Raw genomic sequence first — 26,364 nt, 5'->3', positions numbered from 1 at the left:
GGAAAGATCCAAAGTGGAGTGGCGTCCAACTGAGTTGGGGGGACTCGATCTGTTCTGTGCTGTCTTAAATAGACTCAATCTGCCTTGACTTGGGATGACTTGACGAGAGTTGAATAAGACACCCATCTAGCACTATTTCTGGGAAACAAAAGGAGGTTCACTTGACTCCTTTTTCCTGAGACACACCTAGCGCCCTCTGACTGTGTTGGTGTTGGGTGGGGAGGAAAGTTCTCAGAAGCGACACCCTCCAAGCCTGACTGGGCCCGGCCAGGACTGCAGACATCAGGGCAGGGCAAGGGCAGCTGGAGCATGGCCTCGAACCGGGTTTCCATCTCTGAGCCACGGCTGGCACAGACGTTGCACTTGTACGGACAGAGGGAAAAACCAGGGGCGAATAGGCTGACAGCCTTGCTCAAATGCTGCTGTGCTTGGGAGCCGCAGAATGCTGCCTGCCTGGTATGCACTGAGAGGAAGAAACCGAAGCCCCGTGGCCTTGACTCACCAGACGGCCCACAGGAAGCTGGAGCCAACACGGCTCTGGGGTCCTTGAGGGTGTACACCCTGCAAGGTTCCATGGCTGACCTTGGTTCTGGACGTTTCTCTCCCTCCAGGAGGCAGAGCAGTCTCGGGAAGGGTGAGAGCTTTGAAGCCAGAAAGACCAGCGTGAGTAACTCTGGCCTACTTGCTGTGATTAAATGGTTTCAGCTCTGTGGGCCTCTACTTTTCTTCTCTAAAATGGGAATAGGCCAGGCATGGTGGCTCACACCTGTAATCTCAGCACTTTGGGAGGCCAAGACGGGAGAATTGCTTGTCTAGGAGTTTGAAACCAGCCTAGACAACATGGTGAGGCCACATCTCTCCAAAAATTTAAGAACTTATCAGGGCATGGTGGTGTGCACCTGTAGTACCAGCTACTCAGGAGGCTAAGGCAGAAGGATTGCCTGAGCCAAGGAGGTTGAGACTAGTGAGCCATGATCGTTCCACTGCCCTGCAGCCTGGGTGACAGAGTAAGACTCCAACTCAAAATAAATAGATAAATAAAAATAAAGTAGGAATAGCATTGTACAGAGCAGAGAGCATTCCACAAAGAGAATTTGTCCCCGTGCATGGCAAGTATTGCCCCAGAGTGGGAGACTTAGCCCCCTTAGGACCACCAAGGGAGGCAGGGAAGGCCCGAGGCAGAGCTGAGGCCACTCCGGCTGCTAACCAAACTTCCTTCCTTTCCCTTGTTGAAGAATTTAAATGCCCAGCCATGCACATTCTACCTGCATGACCCCATCGAGTCTTCATGACAGCCCATTACTGTCCCCACTCCACTGATAATGGCCAAGGCCCAGTGACCAAGCGTCGTGGCTTACCTAGGTCTAAAGGGTTTCCCAGGCCACAGGACTCACAGTGCTACGACTGGACAGTCCTGGGCCCAGTGGGACAAGTTGGTGATCCCGGACTAGAGAACCTTACCCCAGTCACTTGACCAGCCTCTGGCAGCCAACTCTGTTGGGGCCTCCACAGGGGCCATCCTTGAGTGGAGTAGCTCCTCCGGCAGACATGGAGCTCCTTCTCCCCACCCCCACACTGCAAATCCCTAGAGAAGTCTCAGGAGGAGCCCACTGTGCGCCCTGCAACCTGGCTTCACAGCACAGGTAAACTGAGGCCTGGGGCCTGTCACCACACAGGCCAGTACCGCATGCTCCCAGGGGGTCCAGAACCAACTTTGGAAATATTCAGAAGTATTTGTGGGAAAAAGGAACACTACTGCTCAGGTTTCCTTTGGGACACAAACATGGCTGCATGTTTACAGGGACATCCTGTAAAATTCCAAAACCCAAATCAAACGGAAACGAACAGTGAAGGGAACATCAGTCCGTGTCGTCGGGATACTTGTCGCAGTGAGCATCACTCATCTGAAATTCCCAGTCCCAGGCGGCGGGGGAAGGGGCAGCAGAGACGCAGGAGGAAGAGAACACTCAGGCCACTGGCAGACGCTGCGTCACAGCCCTCAGTCATGACAATCACTAGCATCCGGCCACAGGACAACACAGTCAGCTTTTCCGTGGGGGGGGGATCAATCCCTCCAGCCCGCTGGGCCCCTGCCCGGTGCCCGCAGTCACGGCACCTTGTTGCCTGAACCTTGAGTCAAAGAAATTAGATAAAAATTATTGATCACATGGCAGCATCATGGCAGGGGCATCTGTGAACTGGCTGTGTCGGGGGCAGTTGGTCCCAGAAGAGGCTGCTCTGTGGGACAGAGGAAGCAGCTGTCATCAGACAGGGGGACCCAGAGCCCGGACCCGGGGAGGCTGCTTGCAGCCAGGCTGGGGAGGAGAGGCATGGGCTTCTCTGCAGGACATTTTGGGGGCTCTGGGAAAAGCAGGCCAGTGGACCCTGGTCATCCTGGGGTAATAAAATGGGAAGGAAGGTGGCCGTGGCCATTATTAACACTGCCTGTTTCCGATATACCAACCCTGGCCAAGGGCTTTTTTGTCATGTTATCGTTTGTTCTCCCCATGGCCCCTGGGGAAGGGTAGTTTCCAGCTGATGTTCTGCAGTCAGAGGGACTGGGACCCCGGCCTCGAGGCCTATGTCAGCCGCCTTGCTCTGGTGACAGGAAGCTGGGGCTTAGTGTTGGGGACTTGCCTGACTTTCTAAGTCTGATGTGTGCTGCCCTGGTGGTCTGGACATTCTCTTGCCGTCCTGATCCTTGTGTCCTCCTCTGTAAAAGAGGTCCTGTGTGTTCCCAGTCCCCACACTGAGGGCTGCTCACCCCACACGCAGAGGGTTCGGTGGGTATGGACTCGATTTCAGCCTCGCACCCCAAGCGGCTGGAGCACCCCTTGGAAGCTGGCATTTCAGGGATTGTTCCTGATGATCTCGTCTTCCCAAGCCACTGGGTCCTCAGGGAGAATCCCTTGGTTTATAATTCATGACATTCTTAGTTACTTTGGGCCCAGATTGTCCCAGATTTGGCCAATGGAAGCCCTTTCCCAGCAGCCTCCTGGTTCCCCCCCCCCCGGTGTGGGGCTTCCAGCAGGGGTGGTCTGGAGGGTCTTGGCCCTGGGGAAGCTTCTGCTCCCTCTCCCCACAGTATGATCACACCTGGGGAAAGATGTCTGTCACTTTCTCAGGTGTGGACGCCAAGAGCCCAGGTGAAGCTGCATGGGCTTTGGAACCCAGCAGGACCATGCTCTATTCCACCAGCAGGGCGGCCTGGGACACCGGAGCTTCTGGGACATTACGTTCCTAATCTCTGAAGTGGAGATGTGGAACCGTTTCCAGGGCTGCAGAGGACTAGGCTGGTGTGTGGAAGGCACAGGCAGGAGGTGTTGGGCCAGCCTCTTGGTGCCGGGATGGTGCTCCGTCACTGCAGTCAGGGGGCCAGCCGGGACCACAGTGAAGGGAAAGTGGGTGTCCTTGCCCAGTCCAGGAGCAGCTAAAGGACAGCCTGGTGGCTCATCTGTCAGGGGAGCAGGGGAGCCCACCAAAGGACAGGATTGCTCTGCCTGCCTCTAAGGGCAACTGGAACTGGGTCTCACACTGTCCAGCAGGGGTGTCTGGCAGCGTTCATCCATCCGTCCTAGGCCCCATGGGTCAAGGGCACCGGAGGCTTGTAGGCTGCAAGGCCCCAGGGCAGGGAGGGAGGGGCAGTGGCCAGGGGAGGGGCTGGCAGGCAGGCCCTCGGGTCAAAACAGTGGCTGGGGTGCATGGTGGGCTGGGGACACCGAAGTGAAGAACAGGACCCTGTGATCAGACAAGGGGGAAGACCATAGGGGGCCTTTGCCACCAGCCCCATCTCCTGGCTCAGAACACTGGGACTGACTGAGTCCTTTCATGTCCCAAAGCTTAGCGGACACACCAGGATCCGTCACGTCACTTACGAAGCCCAGGGCAGAGTAAAAGCTTGGAGTTCTGTGCTCAAAAGCTATGAAGGCTTTCCAGATAGTGACAGCAGAGTGTTAAACCAAATGCGGGCCCTTTGGAAGTTGGGGCCCCAGGACTGGCTGAGACGGCTGACATCAACATGGCTTAGAGAAGTCAGACAGCTTGTGCAAACGTCTATGCCGCTGGTAAGTGCCCAGGGTGGTATTTGAATCAGTTCCGTCTGACCCTGAAGTCTGAGCTCCAAATCACGTTTGAGTTCCGGTCTTCGGAAGATATGGATGGACACACCTGGCTCAGGTCCCAGTTCCAGGGTGCGTCTCAGGGGCTGTACCCGCACTCACACACACTTGTGTGCTTGGGCAGGGTTTGCTGCCCAGTACCTGCACCTGGCTCTCCTGTTGGGACTTCTCCCTCTCTCTTCATCCTTGTCATCCCCTTGCATGACTGATCTCTCCCCTAATTCCTAGGGAAGATGCAGGATCAGGCCCAGCCCATCGGTACCCTTCCTCCTTTTCATTTTCTGGGCTCTTGTAACCGGTCCCTGTGAGCCCAGCCTAGCCAATTGCAGGCACAGAAGCTATGAAGAGAAATTTGGGAAGATGATGTACTCTCCCTACTGGGGGTGCTAGGTTACAGGACCGTCAACTGGGAGCTTCTGAAAACCCCAGCTTGGGAATGGAACTCATGAGAAGCCCCAGCTTGGGAATGGAACTCAAGTGGACAAAAACATGGCCAAAGGTTGGAAAGAGAGACATTCACTGTGGCATCGTTAGATCCCCTGGATCCAGCCATGCCTGAAGTTGAACCCCTGAGCTTTTTTTCTTAAGCCAGTTGAGTTTGGACTTTTGTTAGGTGAAACTAAAAGAGTGTTGTAGTTTGGGATGCTGATCCTTTGTTATATGGGGCAAACAGCAATGACATTTGAACCTGGTTCAATTACCCAGAAGAATAACAGGAACAGGGTCCCAGGAAAGTGGAGAGTGGAGAGCACAGATGAACCATGCGATGGTTAGAATGGCATCTTCCCAGAGCTCTCAAGGTCAAGAAAGACCGAGAAGACACGTGAGAGATCAAGGGCATTGAACCCACCCACCCACGGATCTTCACAATAGTCAGCATAGACCACTGGACAGAGGACAAGTGGTTTCCACAAGGCCAAGAGCAGGTTTCTTTTCTGACTCAGTTTCCCCAGAGGATCTCCCACATAGGCTGAAATGGAAAGAAGCAGTTGCCAGGACTGACCTGAGTTGTCCAACAGTGCAGTTTTTCACCCCAGAATGTCTCTGGAAGCCCGATCCTCTGGGTCAGGAGGGATGCCTTGGCAGGAGGGGATGCCTAGGGCCAGAAAGAAAGTTCTCTGGGTGGAGACACCTACCCCAGGGCTGGGATGGTCTCAGGGGCGTGTTGGGGCCAGCCCACATTGGAGTGTACAGTGAGATCTCCGGGATCACATGGGCGGCCGGAGTGAGAGGAGTCATCATGGACGGTGAAGTGGAGACATCTCAGGAGGCCGGTGGGGTGACGAGTGGCCAGAGGTCCTAAATGATGGGTGTGGAGAGAGAGAAGGAGGGATGGGAACAGATCGTGAGGGAGGCAGAGACGGGGAGCAGGAGGCAAGCGTGGCGCTGATGCAGGCAGAGGTGCAGCTTGGGAAAGAACAGGCATGGGAAAATCATCCAGGTTCTTCCCCCAAAACCTTCCACGCCAGGCAGACGTCAGAACTGCTCAGGCGATGCGTTTTGTTTTAGATTTTTTTTTCCTTTCACGGGCAAATGGTCAAAATTACAGATGCTTGACATGAAGAAGTCAGATTTCTCCATCCCTTTTGGATATTTTTGTTGTTTTTGTATAACATGTTCTGGCCGTGTCTTTTTGACATAAGAAGGCTTTATTTTCTTTGGGGCAACAGTGTCAATTTTGACCTTCAACAAGGCAGCATCATATGCGTCACTGTGATGCGGCTCAGAGATGTCCTTCGAGGGTTCATGTGGGTAAGTCTCCTTCCCTGAGGTCTGCAGGATTGGCATTGCTTTTCTGTCTCCTAGAGGGAAAGCAGTTTGGTTTGTTTGGGGTTTTTTGGGGGGGGAACCAGATATAATTTTGTAGTTGTATAAGCGTTGCACACTCCATCCATGAGTCCGGAGGAAGAGGGAAGAAAGGACCTTGTGCGATTTCATGTTGACCTGTAAATACAGACTGAAATGCAAGCAGGCCTCGGTGCATGGCTGGACGGATTCTACAAGGTAGAGGTGCCTGTGTCCTCACCCCCAAAGCAGGATACCTCCAGCCTCACAGAGCTCCCATGCATCCCAAACGTGGCTGCCGCTGCTTCCATCCCCACTGTTCTGCGTCTCTTTACTTCCCACCAGATTCCGAGCAAGCAAATGAGCAGGTGCAGAGGGCTCAGCCTTTCCCGAGTGTCACCTTCTCCCTCTTTCCTTGAAGCCCTGTGAGATCCTTCATGCTCTCTGCCCATTTTACAGATGAACACCCGAGGCTCAGTGTGTCAGTCACTTGTCTGAGGTCTCAGGACTGGCCGTGGGAGGAGCCAAGGTCCAGCCCTTCGCAGGCTGAGTCTGGTGGTCACGCCTTTCCTCACTGACCAACTGCTTCCTTTCTTCCTGCTGGCCATAAAGAGGGTGCAATGTGTCCCACCACAGACAGCCCCAAGAGAGCTTTACCAGTGGTTCTCAACTGTTACTCAACACACAGGGCTTGTTTTTGAATGAAGGGCAGAGTGACTCCTTGCGTGGAGCACCCTGTGTGTGCACACGGGACGGAAGCCTGAGAGGGACCTTCCGTAGACAAAAACCACCACTGATGGACTGCCTTGTTTGAGGTTCCCCCAAATCAGGCCTGAGACCGATCCTGGGGGCAGGTGATGATAGGAAGCAGGAGTGAAGGAGTGAGGAGGGCGAGAGAGGGAAGGGGTGGGATGAGAAAGGTGCAGCTATGAGCAGGTTCCCTCTGAAGGACGGCATCCTGGAATTGTCCCATGGGGGCCAGAGAAGCCAGGGACTTCACCCCAACTCCTGCAGCTTGTGACTGAGACCTGCCATGGCACCAAGTCCTTGGCACATCCAAGCTGCCCCACATGAGCAGGGCGAGTGCCTGTGACTTGGAAAGAAGTTGTCGGGCAGCCACACCGAGAGCAGAAGGCGGCCGAGGGAGATGGAGGTGGATTGACTGAGTTGCAGGTGAACTCAGGGATTTAGGGGATCCAAGTAGGATACTAGCTTCTGCCACCCAGGTCAAGAGAGGACAGAAAAAGCAGGAGGTCTTTCTGAGGGCTTGTTATTTGCCAAGCTCCATTCTAAGTGCTTTTGCTGATGTCAGTTCATTTAATCCTCACAATAACCCTATGAGAAAATGCTGTCCATGTCACTACAAGCAAGGAAACTGAGGCACACAGAGGTTATTTTCTCACTCAAGGTTACACAACTGGCAGCTGACAGACTGGTGAGCTCAGGCAGTCTGGATTCTGAGACTGCGCTCATAGCCAGGGCTGGGGTGAGGTGAGTTAAAGCACAAAGATGCAAAATGCGGGGGCTCGTCATTCGTGGGGTCCTGCTTCTCCTGAGTCCCAGTCCCGCTCATGACTGCACAAACGATTACCTGGGATGAGCCTCCCCAAAAACATTGCCCAAGACGGCCACACATGGTCTGCCAGCGTGGGCGAGATGGTGTGCGGCCTGGCTCTAAGACTGACCCACGCCCCATGCCTCCACTCGCCCAAGGATATTGAAGTAATTGAGGCAATTATGCAGCTGGGTTATGCAGGAGATAATGTGTGCCTTTGATCGAAGTTTCTCAAGCGCCTCTAGGTAGTTGACAATAAAATACATTACAACTTGATTCGAAGATGCATTTCTACCTCAAAATACAACGAGCTTAGAAGTTGTCGCTTTCATCCTCACAGCAAGGAAAACACCAAACGAACTGAAACTCAACAGTTCTTCTTAGATACACCAGAGAATGGAGATCGCAGGGCAGACCATCACCCCAAAAGCTTGGTACACAGGCAGACACAGAGAATCGTAGTTCAGGGGTATCAGAGGCTGCTGGAACCAATAGCAGGTAGGAACCTTAGATAGTGATGGATCAGTTACCACCACTGGAGGGTGTGCAGAACAACTTGAGAGGAAAAACTCCTGGATGTTCAGTCTCACAAGGAACCCTCACATGTTGACATTTATTTGTTTATTTCTTCATTCATTCATTCATTTATCTTTTAGACACAGGATCTCACTCTGTTACCCAGGCTGGAGTGCAGTGGTATGATCATAGCTTACTTCAGTCTCAAACTGCTAGGCTCAAGTGGTCCTCCCACCTCAGCCTTCCAAGTGACCGGGACTGCAGGCTTACCACCATACCCACCTAATGTTTTAAATGTTTTTTGTAGAGATGCAATCCTACTATGTTTTCCAAGTTTGATCTCAAACTTAATCTCTAAGAAATAAAAAGAGTTTCAAGGGAAACTCAAGATAACAGGAGAGACAAAAGGACACGAGAGGAAGTTGAAACCTCTGTCATCTGTATCTACCAGAAACAATAGACATATCCTCACTTTGAGCCAGATTTACATTAATTGTTATCCCAGTCTACTTACTTCAGCTCCTATTACCCAATACACCATATCAAACTTTCAACCAAAAGTTACAAGGCATACTAAAATCAAGAAAAAACAGACTAAGAAGACAAAACAAGCATCAAAACTCAGATGTGGCAGAGATGTGGGAATTATCAGACTGAGAACTTATAATAACTATGATTGCTATGCCAAGGCTCTAACAGAAAAAGTGTACTGCATACAAGAAGAGGTGATGACATAAATGGTGAGATTTTTTTCTTCTCATCTAAGAAAAAACTAAGAGGAAATGGTAGAAAATAAAAACACTGTGACAGAAAGTAAGAAGGCCTGTGATGACCTCATTAGTATGACATAGGAAGAAAAAAGTCAGTGAGCTTGAATGTATATTAACAGAAACTTCCCAACTGAAAAGCAAAAAGTATGAAAACAACAAAAACAACAGAATAGTCAAGAACTATGGATCAATTACAAAAGGTTTCACTATATGTGATGGGAATTCCAAAAAGAGAAGAGAGAAAGAGAGGAACAGAGCAAATATTTGAAGTAATAAAGGCTGAGTTTTTTCAAAATTAATGACAGATATCAAGAAGCTCAGAGAACACCTAGTAGAATAAATGTCTAAAAAAAAATCGACACCTAAGTATATTGTATTCAAATCAGAAAAAAATCAGGTTTGGTGGCTCAGCCTGTAATCGTAGCACTTTGGGAAACCGAGGTAAGTGGATTGCCTGAGCCCACAGGTTTGAGACCAGCCCAGGCAACTTGGCAAGACCTTGTCTCTACAATAAATCAAAAAATTACCCAGGTGTGGTAGCATGCACCTGTAGTTCTGGCTACTTGGAAGGCTGAGGCAGAAGGATTGCTGGAGCCCAGTGGGTTGATGCTGAGGAGGTGGACAGTGTGCCACTGTACTCCAGCCTGGGTGACGGAGTGAAACTCCAACTCAAACACACACACCACACACACACACACACACACACACACACACACACACACACACTCAAGACAAAGAGAAAACCTTGAAAGAAGCTGGTGGTTGGGGGTAAGGAAACAATAAATCTTACCTACAGGGAAACAAAGATAAAAATTACATCAGGCTTTTCTTCAGAAACCATGCTAGCAAGACTTAAATGAAATATTTAAGTGTTAAAGCAAGAAAAAAGCTTCCCTACCAACCTAGAATTCTATGCCCAATAAAATTATTCTTTAAAAGTGAAGGAAAAATTTAGGACCTTCTCAAACAAATGAAAGCAGATGGAATTTGCCACCAGTAGACCTGACTTACAAGAAATAGTTTTAAAAGTTCTTCTGATGGAAGGAAAACTTAAATCTGCAAAAAGAAAGGGAGATAATTAGATAACTTATAAGTAGAAACAGAAGTAAATATGGTAGAAGTTATTCCAACTGTATTAGTAATCACTTTAAATATCAGTGGACTGAAAACATCAATTAAAAGGCAGAGACTGACAATGGATAAGAAAGCAAGACCCATATATGTTGTCTCCAAGAAAATTGTTTTAAATAAAAAGATGCTGATTAATGAAAAACAAAGGGATGGAGGACGTTATACTGGGCTAACAATAATCAGTTGAAAGTGGGAATAGCAATATTAATTTCAGTCAGAGCAGACTTCAGAGCAAGGAAAGTTATCACGGATAAAGAAGGGCATTACATAATGATAAGTAGGTTAATTCTCCAGAAAGGCTTAGCAATCCTTAACCTAACAACAAAGCATCTGAATACATCAGGCAAAAAGTGATGGGAATACAAGGAGAAACAGACAAACCCACCATTATAGTTGGAGACTCCAACATCCCTCTATCATAAACAGACAGCTTCAGCAGGCTGAAAATCAGTGAAGACCGAGGTGCACCCAACAGCAGCTTCAGTCAATTGGATATCATGGATATCCACAGATCACTTCATCCAACGACAGCACCATACACATTCTTCTCAAGGTCACATTAAACATCCCTCAGGAGAGACCACATTCTGGGCCATAAAACACACCTTCACAAATGTAAAGGCCTGGAATCAAAGTGTACTTTCAAACCACAATGGAATTAAACTAGAAGTCAATTACAGAGAGATAGGTGGAAAATTCCCCAAATATTTTGAGATTGAACAGCACACTTCTAAATAACACATGGGTCGAAAAAATATGTCACAAGAGAAATTTTAAAATATTTTTAGTTAAACAAAAATAAAATATATCTTATCAAAATTTGCAGGATTCAGTGAAAGCAAGGAAGACGTGACTGTAAATTTATAGCATTGAATGCAAATATTACAAAGGAAAAATATCTAAGAACAATTATCTAAACTTCTAGTTTAAGACACTAGAGAAAGAAGCACATTTAAACCTAAAGCAAGTAGAAGAAGATAAATATTAAAAATTAGTCATGAGATTAAAAATAGGCCCTTAGCCCAATTCTGTGTCCCTTGATCCTTGAGTGAATACTGGCATGCAGTAGGTGCTCAATAAATGTGTGCAGAGGGCATAGTGACTGTCACACTACACTGTTTTGATCAGTCTTTGTTCATATGGAATACTCTGATGAGCAGTGATAATAACAATAATTATTATTATTGTTATGGCAACTATTATGGGTCAAGAAATTGCTTAGATCTTTCTTTTCTTTTTTTTTCTTTTTAATAATTTAGACAGGGTCCCAAGTCTGTAGACCAAGCTGGAGTACAGTGGCACAATCCGGACTCACTGCAGCCTCAAACTCCTGGACTCAAGTGATCTCTGTCTCAGCCTCCCAAGTTGCTGGAACTACAGGAACACACCACCATACCCAGTTAATTTATATATTTTTTATAGAGACAAGATCTTACTATGCTACCCAGGCTGGTCTTGAACTCCTGGGCTCAAGCAATCCTCCCGCCTTAGTCTCCCAAAGTGCTGGAATTACAGGCATGAGCCACCATGCCCAGACTCTTTGCATCTTTTATCTTATAATCCGAGTAAGTTCTGGAGCTCCAAACAGCTTGGTTTCTACATAAAGTTGTAGTCAAAGAATTGCATGCCCAGCAATCATAAGCAACTGAACTGAAATTTTCATCTTTACTTGACTCCATACAAGACCTTTACAAGTTATCCACAGTCATGTGCCACATGATGACGTCTTGGTCAATGGCAGACGTATATTTGATGGTGGTCCTATAAGACTATCATGCTGTACTGGAGGGACCCCCCAAACCAGAATTTGTTTATAAAAATTGTGTATTTATTCTTACATGTGTAAACTTCAGTCGCCTTCAAAATACTCTCCATTTGATGCAATACACATATTGAGATGCTTTTTCTGCCGCACAAAACAGTTTTTGAACTCATCGAGTTTGATGCCTTGCAGGGCTTCTGCCATTTTTTGTTTCATCTCTTCTACATCAGCAAAATTTTTTCCTTTGAGAACTTTTTTCATCCAAGGAAACAACAACAAAAAAGCCTCACTGGGTGAGATGAGGTAAATAGAGAGCATGGGATATGGGGATCACGCCATTTTTTGGTCAAAAGCTGCTGAACACTCAGCGCAGTGTGGGCAGGTGTGCTCATAAATCACCCATCATGAAATGGGCAAATGAGTTAAAAGAATCTAAAAAAAAAATTCACTGAAGTCAAACACATTCTCTCACAACACTAGCTGTTTGCAGCAAATAAGATAACAAGTTATTACAGCATTTACAACATATTTACAAGTAAAATGTATGATAACACTATCACAAAAGACTTTATGGGCAATGAAATTAGACATGCCCTGTGTAATCCCTGCCCCTCCAGTGTGGGTGTGACTGTGACTGTCATGAGATGTCACTCTCAGGATTAAGTTATATCATATATCAGCCATGAAGTGATTTTGCAGATGTAATTAAGGTTTCTAATCACTTTGACTTTGAGTTTAATCAAAAGAGAAATATTCCTAGGTGGGTCCAGCCTCATCAGGCAAATTTTTCAAGGAGAAATATTCTCTTGCTAGCCTTGAAAAAGGAAACAGTCCTGTGTGTAACTGCCTATGGAGAGCAGTGTCCTAGCAGCTGGGGAGTGGTGGGATCTGTTATGCAACCACACAGCACTGGAATCTGTCAACAGTCACGGGACCTGGGAGAAGACCCTGAGACTTGGATGAACTCACACTCCCAGCTGACACCCCTACTGCAGCCTTGTGAGACCCTGAGAACCTTGACAGAGGACCTTGCTAAGCCCTGCTGGAACTTCGGACCTACAGAAACAAAGCAATGACATCATACATGGACGTTGTTTTAAGCCACTGCATTTGTGGCCATTTGATATGTAACCACAGAAAATGAATACAAGTTGATTGAAGGTTCAAAGTTTGTCTATGACATGGCACTATATCTCTTTAAGGTGGTTATGAATGCACACCCTCAACCAGAGCAATCACACACACACACACACACACACACACACACACACACACACACACACACACACAAATTCCAATACAAGAGACAAAATGAAAAACTGGAATGTTCAATTAGCCCCAAAGAAGGCAAGGAAAGAGGAACAAAAGAACAAAAACATAAGGGACAAATAAAAAACAAATACCAACTTACTCCACCTAAATGCAGCCACATCAGTAGTGGCATTAAATGTAAATGAACTAAACTCACCATATAAAAGGCACTGATTATCAGACTGAGTAAAAGTAAACAGAACTCAGCTGCAAGCTGTTGATGAGAGTCACTTTCATAGCCAGACTTGAAGGACGCAGGTGAGTTGAAAGTAAGATGATGGGAAATGATACATAATATAAACACCAGTAATAAAAAAGCTAGATATCACCCAAGACAAAGAGAGGCTCCTTATCATGACAAGAAGGGGAATCTGTCAAAAGATATAACCATCTGAAGGTGGATACATCTGATAACAGAGTTGCAGGGCACTTGAAGCAGAAACTGGCAGAGCTAAAATGAGAACCAGACAAATCCACAGCCACAGTTGAGCATTTAACACAAAGTCCTCTGAGTAACTGGCTTTTATTTTTTATGTTTTGACTGACTACAGGGGAATGTATTGATGGTGCATGACGAGGTAGGGCTCCCTAGGTTCCCCCCATTCTTCAGGGGATCTGGCATGGACACTGTAAGGGAGGGAGATTCTCAGTGTAGTCGGGGCCTGAGTGAGGCAGGTACTCCCCAGCAGCTGAGGGTCTCTCTCTTCCTCTATGTTCTTGCTGGGGCTGGTGGTCTGGGGATTCTTACTCCTTGGAGGGTATGTGGACCATGTTGTGTAGCCTAGTTCGTTGTGCTGCCAAGAGAAGGTTGACAATACCGTCATTGAGGGCAATAGCAGCCCCAGCATTGAAGGAGGAAGAGTGGGTGTCATTGTTAATCTTGGAGGACACAACCTGGTGCTCAGTGTAGCCCAGGAAGCCCTTGAAGGAGCCCTCAGATGCCTGCTTCACCACCTTCTTGCTGTCATCATATTTGGTGGGTTTCTCCAGATGGCAGGTCAGGTCCAAGATGGACACATTGGCGATGGGGACATGGAAGGTCATGCCCATGAGCTTCCTATTCAGCTCAGGGACGACCTTGCCCATGGCCTTGGCAGCACTGGTGGACACAGGGGTGATGTTCTGGAGGGCCTCATGGTTATCACACCACAGCTTCACAGAAGCTTCACTGGGTGGCAGTGATGGCATAGATGGTGGTCATGAGTCCCTCCATGATGCATCTCTCTCCAAGTTGTCGTAAATGACCTTGGCCAGGGGTGCTGAGCAGTTGGTGGTGCAGGAGGCATTGCTGACAATTGTGAGGTTGTTCTGGCACTTCTCGTGGTACACACCCATCACAAATATGGGGGTGTTAGCAGAGGGGGCAGAGATGATGACCTTTTTGGTTCCACCCTGTAAGTGAGCCCCAGCCTTCTCCATGATATTGAAGACACTGGTGGACTCCACCACATAATCAGCACTGGCATTGTCCCATTTGATTTTGGTGGGATCTCACTCCTAGAAGATGGTAATGGGATTTCTATTGATGTCAAGCTTCCCATTCTTGGCCTTGGTGGTGCCGTGGAACTTGCTGTGGTTGGAGTCTTACTGGAACATGTAGACCATGCTATTGAGGTCAATGAAGGGGTCACTGATGGCAACAATATCCATTTTGCTGGAGTTGAAAGCAGCCCTGATGACCAGGCACCCAATACAGCCAAATTCGTTCACTCTGACCTTCACCTTTGCCATGGTGTCTTGAGGACGCGGCCGGTGCTGCTTGAGAGATGCGGCTGTCTGTCTAATGGGAGGAGCAGAGAGCCTAATTGATTTTTAAAAAGTAGTGATTGATAGAAAAATAAGTAAGGTTATAGAAGATTTGGGCAACACTATTAATCAACTTGACCAGTTGACATTAATGGATGCCCCTCTCCCCCTGCAGAGTGTATTCTTTTAAAATGACATGAAATGTTTGCTGCAATATCCCATAGGCTGAAGTGTAAAATGAGTCTCGATATATTTCAAAAGACTGGAATCATACAGATTATGGCCTCTGACTACAGTGGAATTAACTAGAAATTAATTACAAAAATATAACTATTCCCAAGTACTTTGAATATTAAGCCACATACTTCTAAGCAATTTAGGAATCATGGAAGACATCAAAAACATTTAAAAAATATTTTGAAACAGATGCAATGAAAATAAAACACATCAAAATAGGTAGGATAAGCTAAAGCCATGCTGAGAGGGAGACTTGGAGAGTTGGCTGTATATGTTAAAACGGAACAAAGGTGTAAAGTCAATATTCTAAACTTCCATCTTAAGAAGCTAGGAAGAGAGAGAAAATTAAACTCAGTGAGAGTAGAAGAATAGAACAAATAAATATAAGAGCAGAAATCAATAAAACAGATAATAGAGAAAGCAACACAGTAAAAACTTGATTCTCTGAAAAGATTAGTGAAATCAATAAACTCTTAGGAAGATCCATCAAGAACACTGCCATCTTTGGTGCTAACCAGACCTGGTGTGAATTCCATCTGGAGTACTTCCCCGTGGGGGGACCTACCATGTATGACTTAGGCCTCAATTTCCAGTCTGAAAATTTGGGATGGTAACAATATCTGTTCACAGAAACTCTGGGTTAGGAAGACCCAGCTTGGTTAGGACTTGGCACCAGCCCTCGCATGTGGGTGCCCCAAGAATGGTGGCATTTAAATAAAGGCCCTGAAGATGTGAAATACATATTTCCTGAGAGCCCTGACCCGGATTCAGTTTCCCATTATCCACTCATTCGTGTGCCAAACTGGTGAACATCTCTCTCCCTCATGAGACTCTGCACCACACAGGGCAGGGGACTGTACCAATAAGGCTAAACTATGCATACTATATTTGAAAGCTACCCCAAATCCTCTCCCAACCCTTTTTCCCCTTGCCGTCTCCCAGACCCCTTGCCTCTAGGGTCAGCCATGTGGTCCAGTTTTTTGGCATGGGTTTCTAGGAAGGATGTGACTAGCTCAGAATCCTATCCTCCTTTCCGCTTCCTGTCTTAAATGTGGACATGATGGCTGGAGCTAGAGTGGCCATATTGTGACCATATAGGAAAGACCAAGAGAACCAGTGAGGTCATCCCTGACACTGTTGAATTGCTGAATCGATTCAGCTACTTGACTTTGGTTTTCTTTTTTCCATGTGGGAAAAGCAACTCCTCCTTGCCTGGGTCATTTTAGGTCAGGTATTATTCAGCTCCCCGGGGGAAGACCTCACTAACCGATGCAGCACCATGGGTTTGAGAAGGAGAGTGTACTGGTGTGGAAGGATGTTCATTGCAAGATTGATTCTAATATGCCTCCCCACAGGGGGCCTGGTTAAATTGTGTTACACTCTACCATGGAGGCACTGCATCTGTGCAAAAAATTAAGGTGCTGCTATAAAAAGAGACCAAAAAAAAAATCAAGTGTTCAAAGAATGCAGGAAAAAAATATGTATTTTTCAAAATAAAACCCCCAAATGTGTACATGTACGCACTTGTGTTTGTGGAGAATTGGGAAGTTGCCATGACTACAGCTGTCCCACCAAGCCACAGTAGATCCCAGAGGCAGTGACAGTGGGCCACCCCAGCCCCCGCCAAGAGCCTTCCTGTTGTGGTCCCTGTGCTGGGGACCAGCTGTGGGGGAGGTGGAGAAAGAAGAGGGGAGAATTCCTGGGCGTCTTTCCCTGAAGCAGAAGTCAGGATGCCCAGGGCTTCCTCCTGAGCCCACTGAACTCACTCTTCCTGTTCTCCAAGTGACCCCTGATCCCTCTCTGATTGTCTTGTCCCTCTGGAGAAAGTGTTCTCTCACTGGTCCGTGTCAGAATATCTCCTTTCCTGACATGGTACGGGAAACAGTCCTCATCTGTGGGACATTTCTCGGCTCTCAAAGCCACTTTGCGGCCTGCCTCACACACCCCATCTCTGTGATGTGGGTGCTGGGGAGCTTATCACACAGATGAGGAAACTGAGGTTCAAGGTTATGTGAGTCCCTCTGGAGTCCCTCTAGAATCCCTGCACCCCCCAGTAAGCAACAGAGCTGGATGTTGACCCCAGGTCTGTAGGCTCCAAGTCTGAGCTCTGCCAGTTCAGGATTCAGGGAAGATTGGAGCAGGAAGCTAGCCCTTGCCAGACACCTTGGCCTTGGACTCCCAGCCTCAGAGCTATGAGAAATAAGGGTGTTGTTGAAGCCGCTCAGCCTGTGGTACTTTTGTTATAAACCCCAAAGAGATTTGGACCTCCCTCCTTCCTTCCTGTCTTCCCTTAATTCATCCTTCCCTCCCTCCCTCCTTCCCTCCCTTTTTCCCTCTTTCCCGTCCAGGCCCCTGTGGGAGTTTGAATTTGCCGATTCTGAGGCCTGAGGAGGGATCCAGTCCCAAGATTCACCCATGGGGGCCTCTGGGTGCTCTCCCTCTCTGGCCCTCAGTTAACTCCTCCATAAACAGGGGTAACAGCAGCCCCTGACTGATGCCCTCACTGGGGTAGGGGTGGTCGTTGAGATCGTACACATGGTGCCAGAATGATCCAGCTGCCTCGGTTTACAGTTCTTGCTGCATCCCAGGAAATGCCAGTGTGACAGACAAATATAGTGAAACAAAATAAATCAGGCCTCCCAGGGTGAGGATGGGAGGGCAAAACCTTCTCACAGAATTCCTATTACTCAATTCTTAACAACATGAGCAGAAAAAAACAGCAGAGGTCATAAAAGGAAATAAGGAAAAGAAGTCAACTGCATCACCCAAGTGTGTTCAGGATTCTACTTAAACAACTGACACCCAAAAGAGGAATCTGAAGACTCAGAGGGGCTTGGGGGCTGACACACTGGCCTCCGGACCCCGGCCTGACTCCCAGGAGTCGATGGAGTAAGGGGAGACCTGTAGGTCGCTTGAGTGGTTTTTCTCACATTACCCATTCTGACTGGGGCCTGGGAGAAACCAGGAGTGGGCAGACAGGGACCTTCTAACTGAAGGTTGTGCTCATGGGGAGGAAGGTCACAGTCCGAGGGTCTCGCTGTTGTACACACACGCGACCAGGCGGTGAGCAGCCTGGCCTAGGATATGAGCAGAGCCCAGGCAGTCACACCGCCACATGCTTCCCAGAGCTGCGCCTGTCCTGCCACCCTTCCTGGGCTTCAAAGTAAAGCAGCAGAACATGAAACCTCAGGCCTCAAGCCTAGTGCTGAGGGGACGCTCTGTGTTCTCAGAAGCAGAGTGGTGGGAAGCCAGAGAAGGTCTCAGATGCCTAAGGCAGGCTGGTGGGGAAAGAAACGTAGTGGTGTACTGCCTGCAGGGTAGCCATCACTAAATACCACCAACAGGGCAGCTTAAACCATTCATTTTCTCACAGTTCTGGTAGCCAGAAGTCTAAGATCAAGGAGTTTGTTTTCATTTCTCCTGAGGACATGCAGGTGGCTACCTTCTGCTGGGTCTTCACGTGGTCTTCCCTCTGTGTACATATCCCTAGTGTCTCCAAATGTCTTCTTATAAGGATGCAAGTCAGATGGGATTAGGACCCACCCTAACAGCCTCATTTTAACTTAGGCACCTCCTTAAAGGTTCATCTCCAAATAGAGTCACTTTCTAAGGACCTGGTGGTGAGGACTTCAAAATATGAGTTTTTTGAGGCAGCATAATTCCATCCATAACTGATGACAATCAAGCAAACATGCACCTTAGAAGAAAAAAGAGAATGAGAGGAAGGAAGAAAGGAAGGAAAAAAGGAAAAGGGGGAGAGAAGGGGCAAGGGAAGGAAGAAGGAAGGGAAAGAAAAGATATTTAAAAACAAAAACCCCACAAAAAAGAAAAATATCTTCAGAAATAGAAGACAATACCTTCTAATTGCTTCACCTTATATAAAAACAATAAAAATGATATACCCAATAAGAAAGATCTCAAGGACAAAATGGTCAAAATAGAAAATCCTATTTAGGATATAAACTGACCTAAGGAAACAAGTTAAAAACAAAAAATGGTATTATTACATGCCTAAGAAATAAATTTTGAATGACAGGGCACAGAAGAGATAAAGCTAGAAAATGAAATTATTGACACAGAGAAAAGTCTTGGGATAAAATGATCAAACATGAAAAAGACAATGAAATTAAAACTGAGCAAATTAGTAGGCATGAAAGCCTATGGCAGAAGGCTCAGTATAAAGGTACTTGGGGGTCCTTGAATGAAAAAATCCCAACAATGATGATATAGCCCAAAATATCAAACAGGAAAATGTTCCTGACATGAAGAAAATCCTCTAAAACTTAATATTAAAAAAACAAATACACATTATGTGCTAAGATAATTTTATTAGAGATGTTCCACATTGAGACATACGCTAATTGAATGATTGAATTTCAAGGGTACACAAAGATTTCTTCAAACGTTTAGGCAGGAAAAAAAAAATCAGGGAAAAGCAGAGTATTTTCAGGCAAGCCCATGGCAACCTCTAATACCAGAAAACAACAAAACAACGTCCAGAGAATGAGTGTGGCTGTACACAATGTGTCCGGGCAAGATGTCTTTCAGATATCAACACAGTGGGGAGACACTCTCACAAATAAGAAAAAACTGAGAGCACAGCCCATGAAGGAAACTTCCTGCAAGGAGGTCTGTGAAAGGAAACTGAAGCAAACTTTTTGATAATAAGTGATATGATTTGGATGTTTGTCCTATCTAAACCACATGTTGAAATTTGATACTGATGCTGGAGGTGAGGCCAAATGGGAAGGGTGTTTGTGTCATAGAGACAGACCCCTCATGAATACATTAATGACCTCCCTGGACGGGGGGGGGGGGGGGGGGGAGCAAATTATTAGTCATTTAGTTCTTGCAAAGGCAGGTTTTAAAAAGAGCCTGACCTCTCCCCCTTATCATGCTCCCCTCTTACCATGTGATCCCTTCTCTTACTTCTGCTCACCATGTGTTCCCTTTGCTGCTTCTTCTCTCGCGATGTATCCCTTCTCTTGCTCCTCCTCTTGCCATGTGATCCCTTCTCTTGCTTCCCCTCTCATCATGTGACCCCTTCTCTTGCTCCCCCTCTCACCATGTGATCCCTTCTCTGCTTCTTCTCTCACCACGTGTTCCCTTCTCTTGCTTCTTCTCTCACCATGTCATTCCCTTCACTTGCTTCCCCTATCACCATGTCATCCCTTCTCTTGCTTCTCCTCTTCTCACATGATCTCTGCACACACTGGCTCCTCTTCATCTTCCTACATGAGTGGAATCAGCCTGTGGCCCTTACCAGATGCAGATGCCCAACTATGAACTCTCCAGCTGTTAGAACCATGAACCATACAAACCTGTTTTTTCTTTGTAAATTATCCAGACTTAAGTTTCCTTTATTGCAACACAAATGGACTGAGATAGTGAAATTCAACCAGTAAGATCTTAATCAAAGAAAGAACTCAGACTAAACATGCCCCCAGTCTATTCCCAGCAGTTCCACTCTGAGGACTCTCCTAATACCAATTAGGGTTTCAGTCCAGACAAAGAGCTGTACACAGATCATCAGAGCAGCATTATTTGTGATGGCTAAAGATGGGAAACAACCCAAGTGTGCATCAACAGGAGAATGGGTAAGCAAACTGGTGAAACCACACAACGGGACACTACTCATCAAGAAAAGGAATGAACTACTGATACACACAGCCAATGGGTGGCTGTCCAGGCAAGAGAAGTCAGACATAGAAGAGCATACACCGTGGAATTCTGTGTAAGGATCAAGAACAGGCAACACTGAGCAATGAAGAGATGTCAGGAGACAGGTCATTTGCCAACTGCAAGGGGTGTGTGGGAGCCTCTTGAGAGCTGAAGATGGTCTGCATTTGACCTGGGTGGTGGCTGCACAGGTGTGTGCACATGTAAAAATTCAATAGGATGTACTTTATGTGTGGAGCACGGGGAGAAGGAAGCAAGGAGGAAGACTGTGTCTATGCCATGGTCGTATATCATGAAAGGGAGAACCCAAGGATGCTGCGGTCAGAACAATGTCTGATGCTAATCTTGGAGGAACTTCAAACACTGTGGACAAGGAGACCCAAGCATAATCCAACAGTAGTCATCAAGTACCTAGAGAATGAGAAGAAGAATGTGGCGCAAGGACTTCTGTGGCTTTAGGAGGACAATCTGGTGGTAGAGAATTGGGCAGTGTGGACGCCTAGCTGAGGGGAACCCACAAACTAGGGGGCAACCCAAAAGTCATCAGTCTCAGACCCCTACAAGCAATGTCAAGTCCAAGTCTCTAATGAGGAGAAGGTGGCATTATTCTGAAATGAAGGAGCTTCAGGAACTGATGTTCCCTGTGTACTTGGCTCCTTTTATTGCTCTAACAAATTACCACAAATTCACAGCTTAAAACAATGCACATTTATTATCAAACTTTTAATTATGGCTTACATTGTGTAAAGGTTTCTGAGTGAAAGGACATAAGATGGAGTCAATAAAGCCAAAGAGCAACCACCTTGACACTGTCTGGTTCTGTCATATTCTCTTAACATTACCTAGATTGCTCTCTAATCAAGGACAGAATCCATTTCTCAGAGGTAGCTATTGATAATTGTTTTACAACCCCCTCCCCACCTTGTAACAACAACAACAACAAAAAAAGATAGTGCACATTTTTTTTATAGTTCTGGAGGTCAGAAGTCAGGAATGGGTCTTATTGAACCAAAACCCAGGTGTAAGTCCAGCTGCCTTCTTTCCTTCTGGAGGCTGCAGGGGAGAATTCATTTCCTTGCCTTTTTCAGCTTCTAGAGCTCACTTGCATTCCTTGGCTTGTGACCCCATCCTCTGGCTTTAAAGCCTGCAATTGCATCACTCTAGCCTCTACTTCCGCCATTCATTCTCTCTCTCTCCCTCCCTCCCTCCCTCCCTCTCTTTCTCCCTTCCCCTTCTCCCTTTCTTTTCTCCCTCTTCTAAGGACACTTACAATGACATTGGACCTACCAGAATAATCCAGGGTAATTCTCCCATCTCAGGATTGTTAGCTTATTCACATTCACAAAATCCCTTTTGCCATATTCACAGACTCCAGAGATTAGGACCTTGGGAGGCCATTATTCTGCCCATCATGCATGGAAACTGAGCTAGGCTGGATCTGCTTGATCACCTCGTTGGTTTGTTCATTTACGCAACATCTTAGAACCTTGATTGTGGACTTCTGATTGGCCCAGCATCCCTGATGCTATCACTGTAGCCTGAGCAATGACCCACTCTAATTGACTAAATCAGAATCATGGGCCCACCCTATGTCAAGCAGGAGATGTTTCGGTACCAGAACCAGAAGGGGAACTCCTGGTGGCCAGCTTGGAAGAATAACTATCACGTGGAGCTATGCTTAACACTACCATGGGAGAATGTGGCAGGAAAAGACTTTCCAAAACCCACGCAACTCACTTCCCCTGGTCCCCACTCAGAGGCTGACACAGCCTCACCTTGGGGGCTTTTGTCATCCAGACAGATGGCCAGAGCCAGTGCCCTCCTGGCCAGCTATTGCTGGCACCTCCCTGCCTTCCTTTCCTGCTCCAATCCTGGCCAGCAGTGGTGAGGCTGCCAGCTCTGGGTACAGTCGTGATGTCCCCTGCAGCCAGCGAGGCGTGAGGGTGACTCGTATGAGTCTAGCAGGGATGACGGGACTTTCTCACCCCTGGTGTCTAGAGACGGCTGCTGGCTCTGTCATTTCCTTGGGCTCCCAGCCCAGAAGGAAGGAGAGAAAAGAGAGGAGTGAGAAAAGAAAAAGAGTGAGGTGGACTGCCACTTTGGAGCTGTGAGCCGGTCCAGGGGCCTTGAGGGAGCCCCCACTGCCTGGGGAACTCTGTCTAGTTTCTCTCGGTGCTGGTAGGGCCCTGTGTGTCTGGGCTCTTGCTTCCAGCCTCACCTGGCCTCCTCCCCACCTCTCCAGCCACACTGGACCCTTCTTCCTGCACTTCTCAGCTTCTCTGCTGATGTTCTCAGCTGAGCTGTGTCTGAAGCTCTGTCCCCACCCTCTCTTCTCTCTTCTCTGGCCACATTCTCCTGGTCTTATGGGTGCGGGTGTACACACCCCTTTTCCTAAAAAGTCTTCTCTCCACACCTCACAAAGCATATGAAATGCCCCCTATGCTCTCTCTGCGATGCCCACACCCCTCCTGACATGTGCACCTGCCTGTCTCCCCGTATTAGGTCACAAACCGTGTGCACCTCCATAGGCTTCCAAGTGCTCCTTCGTTCCCTCTCCTGGACAGTACTCCTCTGCGCCAATCAAGTCCTGCCCTTTTTCTTTTCTCTTTTTTCTTTCTTTCTTTCTTTTATTTATTTATTTATTTATTTGACAAAGTCTTTTTCTCTTGTCTTGGCTGGAGTGCAGTGGTGCAAAAATAGCTTATAGCAGCCTTGACCTCCTGGATTCAAGCAATCCTTTCACTTCAGCCTCTCAAGTGGTTGAGACTACAGGCATGCACCACCACGCCTGACTAATTTTTTTTTTCATTTTATTAGAGACAGGGTCTCACTATGTTGCCCAGGCTGGTCTTGAATTCCTGGCCTCAAGCAATCCTCCCTCCTCTGCCTCCCAAAGTGTTGGGATTACAGGTATGAGCCACCATGGCCATCTGAGCCCCCACTTTTTCATGTGGCTGAAGCTCCTTACAGCAGGACTTGATCTTGGGTTTCCCGAGCACCTGGATGAGGCAGCTTGGAAGAAAGTGGAAGTTCCTTCCAAGGAAGGTAAGAAAACCAGACAGAATTCGTTCAGATTCTCTCTTCTGTGGACTCCTCCAAGGAGTGTTCCCTCTTTCAGCCTTTCTAGTGAATTGCCAAGTGAACACTCCTGGGTGGCCCATGGAGTCCCAGCACATGGTGGCCTATGTCACCTGTGCCACTGCAGGTCGCAACTTTCCTGACCTTCCTTTTCCTTCGCTTCTGCTTCCCTGGATGCACCTTCCAGTATGTCATTGGCAGCTTAATCCTTGCCTCAGGCTCTGCTTTCCCAAGGTCCCAGGAACGTGCCTTGTCTCCTTAAATCTCCAGTGCCTGGAGATCAAATGTGCGAGGGATAAGTGAATTCATCAATTAATTAAATCTTGCATCTGTTTTACAGATGGGAAACGAAGGCACAGAGGAGATAAGTTGAGTGGCCGTCCCTTCAGAACCTTGGTGCAGAGAGTTATCTCAAGGCTGAAGTGGAGTCCTCATTCTCACATAAACAGGTAGGCAGTAGGGATATTTAGCACTTTTTTTTTCCAAATTTTCATGTTGTAAGGTACAAGAAAGGAAGTTGCATGCAGATGAAGTTTGAGCTTCTAGCTGGCCCTCTTTCCCCCTGAAAGTGGACCAGGTACCCGGTGTGTTGCCATGTGCCCCCTCCCTCCGTCCCCTAGCAGTGTCCAGCATCTGCCTCCCCCACACTTGTGCTCATGTGACCAGTGGTCAGGGCCCGCTCATGAGTGAGAATAGGTGGTATTCCATTGTTTCTGTGCTAGTTCAATCAGCATGATGGTCTCCAGCTGCATCCATGTTGCTGCAAAGGCCATGATTTTGTTCTTCTTTATGGCTGCGTAATATTTCATGGTGTATACGTACCACATTTTCTTTGTCCAGCCCACTCTCGTTGGACATCTGGGTTGGTTCCATGTTTCTGCTGTTGTGAATAGTGCTGCAGGAAACATACATGTGCAGACGACACTCTGTACTTCATCGAAGATATTTTTCGATCCAGCAACAGCATCTTCAGAGTGCAGAGGGCAGGAGAATTGAGTTTTTTCCCCAGGCCTCACAGCCTCCCCAGCTGTCAGGAAATGAGTTACATTTTGAGCTTGGACTCACACAGTCTACATCTGGGCCGACGTCTTCAGCATGACACAGGAGGTTTTCAGTACCAGGCAAGCCTGGAGAGGGGTTTCAGCTGCCAGAACTGTCTTGGAAACTTGAGAGCACCCTAAGAGAGCAAGGCATGGACACATGGTGCCAAAGTCAGGAGCCGTCTTCAGTGACGGGCTGAAATAAAGTCCCCTGCTTTCCAAGAGGGGCAGCCCAGAGGCCTGACCAAGCCAGGACAAAACTGAACCACTACACCTTAGACAAGGCCCTAGCCTTGGAGCTTTTTCCCTGGAGGCGAATCAAATCGCTCAAACATCACACAAATGACTTGTACTCTCCAGGAATGACTGTATGTTTTGTGATATTGCTTTTGTAAATTTCCCAAATATACGGCACAATTCTTCCATTTGCTTGACTGTTCTCTAATACTACAACCTAATTAAACACGATTAGTTTCCAAATTGCGTTAAGCATGAGAACACTGAATCTAATTAGAGGCCACCGTGAGCCTCAGAGAAGCCTGCAGACATGACACCACTCCACCAGGCCTAATTGTCTGCTGGGTTTTAAACTTCGGTTTTCTTGGTGAAGATGAGAGTAAAAAAGATATGTGCAACAACAACAAAAAAAATTGTTTTTCAGCTGTAATTTGACGATGTTAACAAATAGCATTGCATCGTAATGGAACACACTTCTGGTAGATATTCCAGAAAGAACGTGAAGCTGGAGAAGGGAAGTGGCCCTCATGGCTTTCCCACTGTCGTTTGAACTGTCGTTTGAAGCGACTTCATAACGTTTAGCATGTGAACATGAGGCAGCCACAACATTTGCACAGAGAGCGAATCAAATTCCCGGTGGCCAGGCCCTCCCAGGGATGCATTCACAGCAATGTCTTCTTTTTGCTTCTGAAACAGGAATGGAGGCTTGAGGGGAGGAGGCCCAGAAAACCCTGACCCCTTGAACACCCCAATTTGTTCAAGGAGGTGAGCACTGAGTGTCCAGCTGAGAAAAAAAGACTGGACTGGAGTCAGGCTCACAGTGAAACCCACACCCAAGAAAGGATGTCATCTGTGTTGGGGCTAAGAAGGGGAAAAGTTCCGGGACTGTCCTGGGAAGAAAAAGGAAGGGGTAGAGCTGGGGGTCAGTCCGTGTTTCTACTGCCTGAAGTTGCATGACATGTGCTTTATTTTCTCATTTGCCTGTTCCGCTAGGCTTCCCTGGAACCTCCCTCCCGTTGGCCCTTCTGCCCCCAGCTGATGCTGCCTTCCATCCCCCTGAGGCTGCCACACCCACCTGGCTCAGAGGAAGAGGCTCTGGGAGTTGGTAGAGCTGGGCAGGGACCCCCAACCCTCGACCCTGACCCATCCTTCTGCCAGCTGGGCATGGGCTGTGCAGAGACGTGCCAGCCTCGGTGGTTCTTGGGACATGGTCGTTGTCATGCGAGACGGAGCCCGAGAGCTTTGGGAAAAAACAGGCTGGGGTGAGCAGCCACTTCGGGGCCAGAAGCTGCCAGAGTCATTTGAGATGCATAGCCTGGCCCAAGTTGCTGTGCCTGCCCGAGTCGAGCACCAAGGCCTTTCTCCCAGTGCTAGAAGCTCAGCGCTCAAGCCACTCAAG

At 47.6% G+C, this 26,364-nt stretch overlaps 1 pseudogene; it reads right to left on the bottom strand.

The window, feature by feature from the left end:
• Positions 1-1,896: 1,896 nt before the first annotated feature.
• LOC103267577 lies at positions 1,897-14,679 on the bottom strand (annotated as a pseudogene).
• Positions 14,680-26,364: the final 11,685 nt, after the last annotated feature.

This window comes from Carlito syrichta, unplaced genomic scaffold, assembly GCF_000164805.1.
Source record: "Carlito syrichta isolate Samal-C Ts95f unplaced genomic scaffold, Tarsius_syrichta-2.0.1 Scaffold308174, whole genome shotgun sequence".
In the NCBI taxonomy this organism is placed as follows: Eukaryota; Metazoa; Chordata; class Mammalia; order Primates; family Tarsiidae; genus Carlito; species Carlito syrichta.
The sequence above is the reverse complement of the archived record's forward strand: the minus strand, read 5'-3'. Positions and strand labels throughout refer to the sequence as shown.